Source organism: Adiantum capillus-veneris, chromosome 18, assembly GCF_014529385.1.
Source record: "Adiantum capillus-veneris isolate H3 chromosome 18, ASM1452938v2, whole genome shotgun sequence".
Classification (NCBI taxonomy): Eukaryota; Viridiplantae; Streptophyta; class Polypodiopsida; order Polypodiales; family Pteridaceae; genus Adiantum; species Adiantum capillus-veneris.
Window position 1 is genome coordinate 48,439,126 of NC_140948.1, and position 4,895 is coordinate 48,444,020.

The window sequence follows — 4,895 nt, forward strand, 5'->3', positions numbered from 1 at the left end:
ATATACATACAAGGGTACTTCAATCTCTACATACTTTCAACCAAGTGTCGGACATAGATTTCCAAAAACAATGCCAGAGCATATGTCAGAGATGATCCCACCAGGATTTTCTCCAAGACAAGAAGAGAGAGTGAGAGACGTCTTTCTGTAAAGAGACCCCAAATTGGTTAGGTTGGTGACTCAACCATGATACATGAGACCGTCTCAAGTGGCCAAATGTCTCAGGGTGAAAGCATGAAATGGTGGTCAGTTTTAAGGGCTTTTCTAGGTGGTTTTTGAAGTACTTCTCAAGTTTTATTTGTTCCCTTCAAATAATTTATCGGGGACGTGGAAAATTGCAAGAAATGGAAAATGCGGCCACTTCAAGAATGCCATCATTTTTTGAACATTGTTTACGGGTAGAAGGTGACTGTGACTTCTCTTGCATGCCATTCTACACAGCAAGAAGCTACCCACGCGCTACTACATCTTCATGCACCCTGCGTGAATAGAGCGAGGAAGAAGTACAGACGCCTACCCTCTCTGTGCGACCTCAATCTTCACCGGGTACTGTAATCCCCCCCCCCCTCTCTCTCTCTCTCTCTCTCTCTCTCTCTCTCTCTCTCTCTCTCTCTCTCTCTCTCTCTCTCTCTCTCTCTCTCTCTCTCTCTCTCTCTCTCTCTCTCTTGTTGTAGTTGAGCAATGTGTTTGTTTGAGGACATTGTGAATCATGGATTGTGTTTTTTTGTTTGTACAGTAATATGAAGACTCCACCACGAAAGTGCACCATGGCAGCAGCAGCTGATGGTGGTTCATCTAGCATGCTTTCATCTAGTAGCAAGCCTAGGAGCTTCACAACATTGGGCATGAAGTCTGAAACTATCGGCGAAAAAAGCATTGGTACATATCAACTCTGTCTCTTCAATTGTAGAAATGTTCTTTTCAATGTTTGTTTACTATGTCAAATGTGGTTTGTAGCAAGATCTTCCTGGAGGATTCAATACCCTAAGAAAACTCGATTTTGCTACACACGAGAGGAGTTTCATGAGGAGTATGGCTTAAGCTTGGAGGGCAAGCTCTACCAGCACCTCAGTGAGGTTGATGTCACAGATCAGGATTGGTTGTTGGTCTTCATGAAGAAAAGGGAGAAGGGCTCTAAAATCTTTCTACATATGATGCGGCCTGAGTTTGTAGACGAATGCAGGTTACTGTTTCACAAAGTCTACCAAAGCATGCCATCCAACAAAGAGATCACACACAAATTTGCAACGTTGTTTGTGTACGAGCAATGCCCAGCTGCTCGGCAAGATCCTGCAGGTCGAAAGGTTGCATGGGCTGCTTTTGGTGAACAGGTTTTGGACCATTGCAAGAAGCTTCTAGGTGGCATTGACAAGAAAGTAAAGATTTGGCTGGAGAATAATGAGGGGACATCACTTCAGCCCCTTCGTCTTGACAATGTCGGGGCAAGTCATAAAAGTGGGCAAAATGCTCTCTTATCTGGCAGCACTTCTCTAGTTAGTGCCTCCTTTATAAGCCAGCAAGTAAATGCACAGGTGGAGCAGATTCTGGATGCAAAAAGGGATGCATTAAAGGTTTTGAACACAACATTGGATAATGTGAGACTATAGCTACAAGACAGGAACCAAAATATGTGGAAGATACAAGGGACATCTTCGGCCGCGACAGTGCTTCAGGGGCAATTGCAAGAGCTCCAGATATTGCGGTCCAACATGAAGGGAGTTGTCGATACCGACCCTGATTTTTTGGTGATTGAAGACAAGATGGCTGCTCTAACTAGTGCACTCACAGCTCTTGGGGCCGATGCAAGCAGCTCGAGCATAAGAGATGAGGTGGATCGTCTCCAGGTATGTGTCGACCAAGTCAAGGCAGGATTTTTGTTTATGTGGTAATGCCCTAGGTACTTGACATGGTACTCTCTTCTATTTAGGTGGTTTTGTTTGCCATGCTAGTTATTTCTATTTATGTGGTAATGCCCTAGGTACTTGACATGGTACTCTTTTCTATTTAGATGGTTGTTTTTGTCATGCCAGTTATTTCTATTATGGTGCTAAGTGCCCAACATACCTGACATGGTAGTTTTTTCTATTGTGGGATTCTATCATGGTAATAGTGCCCAAGGTACTTGGCATGGTAGTTTCTTTTTACATTCTTTTTGTTACGGTGACATTGACCAAGTACTTTTCCATGGTGGTTTTTTTTTTCTATGAGTATTTGTTTTTTCCATGGAAGTTTGTCTATTATTGTGGTACTTGTCATGGTAGTTTTTTCTACCATGACAGGTGCAAGGGTCATGGCTATTTTTCCAGGTATCATGTAATGGCCAAAATGCCTATCATGGTACTTTGTTTGATCATGGTGGTGTTTTTTTCATGGCAGTATTTCCTGCTATGGTACTTTTCTTTTGCTATTGTTGTAGTGCTCAAGGTACTTTTCTACTATCCATGGTATATGTCATTACCTTAGTGGTTTTTTGGAAATCCATCTCTATTATGGTGGCAGTGCCCAAGGTATTTTTTCATGGTTTTTTTTTACTATGGTTGATTGTTTCTTTAAGGAAGTTTGTTGCTATTGTGGTTGTGCCCAAGGTACTTGTAAAGGTAGTTTTTCCTATTAAGGTGGTTGTACGGTCATTGCTTATTAGTGTGTAGTGTCCAAGAAACTTGTCATTGTAATTTGTTTTTGGTCATGGTGGCTTTTTTATCATGATAGTCTTTCCTGTTATGGTAGTAGCTTTTGCCTTGATGTTTTTAATGGAATGGCAGTTTTCTGTTACATGGTGGTAGTGTCCAAGGTACTTTTCTACTTGCCATGGTATTTTTAATTGCCTTGGCGGTTTTTTGGAGTGTCCAAAGTACTTTTTTATGGTAGTTTTTTATGTCAAAGGTACTTGTCATGGTACTTTGTGTTGTAATGATGGTTCTCATATCTAATCCTTGTGGGCCTTTTGTTCTTCATTTGTCATGCAGAAAGAAGTGACTGACTTGGAAGCATCAGCGAGTACGTGTGTGCAACAGATCAACTTTTGTGAGAGCATGTTGGAGTAGGTGAAGGCTGGTGACACAATGTTACTGCTTCCGACAGCTGGCCAGCACTTGAGCCACTTGCAGGCTACATTCTCTGTTCCAGGACTATGTGCTGCATTTGGTCTTGCATTCATAGCTTCCCATGTGGTTTGTGTATACACGCTAGCATGTGGTCATGCATACCATGCTCTGTGTTTTGCTGCCTGGGTTGGATCAGAGACGGTATGTGCGTACGCCTCTTGCAAGAGTAGTATTCCAGATTCACTTAAATCAATGCTCCTGCATACAAGTTGGTTACCGTTGCTTCCAATATCATATAAATCCAAGAAAAGTTCAGGTTGCCTTGAAGTATCTTCTGATTGCACAAGCTTGAACTTCACTGATGTGCTTGCATGTTCTGGCCATATTCCTTGTGTGGCGCCGAAACAGGATGACGTGCCAAAGGTTGTGCTACAAGCTACTCCTGAAGCCCATAGTGTGTACTCCAGTGAGGGCACTCTAGTTGTGAAGGTAGACCCCCCTGCAAGCACAACAACAGTTGAGCCACAACCAAGCGAAAGCAGTCCAAAGGAAGATGCAACGGTTGACGATGCGGAGGCAATAGCGCAAGAGGGAGTGGATGTAGTGCAGTGCATGGTAGCTGGTGATGAGAATCCAGATTCTCCCATCTTTCTGAGTGACATGGTGAAGGTGTCAAAGAAGCGCAAGAAAAATAGTGATGGTAAGTGGTAATGGTATTGGACTTGTCAACTTCTATACAATGTCTGCATGGGGCTGATGTGTTGTTTTATGACATAGGTGGATCTTCCAAAAAGAATAGACCTTCGGAGTCCACACGTTCAAAGTACCATGCTCATCATGCAGATGGAGATATGGGAGAGAGGGAAGCACCCAGATCACCTCCTGTCGTGAAGAAGACTCCCAGAAAGAGTACTCCCCTCCGCAATCCTTCTAGTGTTTCCCACCCCCCCAAGCCTCGAGTTTGCAAGAAATTGTGACTCTTCAATTGTAATACAAGAATCTGTGATTCTTGATTTTGAATGCAAAAGAAACTTTTTTATCGGCCTCTAAGTTTTTGTCGCTTTTATGTTTCATAAGCACAATGTCTATGTTTTTGTCGGCCTCTATGTTTTTGTCGCTTTTATGTCAAATATTGCCTCGTGTTTATTTTACAATGTTGAATGCTGTCTTTTCAGAGTGTCCAAAGGAAAAGGGGACCCTCAAGCTGCCCGTAGAGGAAATCATCATCATCAGAGATCCCCCAAAGTACATTCCCCAAGTTATCTCCTCCTTGCCATATGATGATCCAACCCGATCAGCCCTCATATTAGATCTTAATGGTGTACTTTGTCTTACATGTACACCTAATAAGCATGACCCATCGTCTGTCCCCGATATTGAAGCTACATCATTTGTCAAGCATGAGGAGGCAGATGGCAGGTACCTGTTTGTTCTAAAAGATGCACAGGATTTTATTGCATGGGCTGTGACATGGGCAAATGTCTACATATGGAGCAGTGCAATGCTCAGCAGAGTGGGCTCAAGAATTTGAAGATGTTTTCCCCAGGTTCACAGTTATATTAGTGGATGGGCTGGACAACAGTTATGTGATGTGGGTAGTTACTATTTTGGTGGTGGAAGGCCAGCATTTTTCAAGGTATTGCAGAATTTTTTGGCGAAGCTGCAGCGGTATGATACCAGCAATGTCCTTTTAATTGACAACAGTTCCTATAAATGTCATTATAATCCCTGTGGTACTTACATCATAGTGTCTGGTATTGAGCACCGCTCCAGCCAATACTTGTCAAAAGATCTAAAGGCCTGGCTAGAGGGATGGCAACATGCTACAGATCGTCGTGCCTTGGCGGACAC

At 42.9% G+C, this 4,895-nt stretch overlaps 1 pseudogene; it reads left to right on the plus strand.

The window, feature by feature from the left end:
- Window positions 1–1,760: 1,760 nt before the first annotated feature.
- On the plus strand, window positions 1,761–4,021 carry LOC147435613 (uncharacterized; annotated as a pseudogene).
- The last annotated feature ends 874 nt before the right edge of the window (window positions 4,022–4,895 follow it).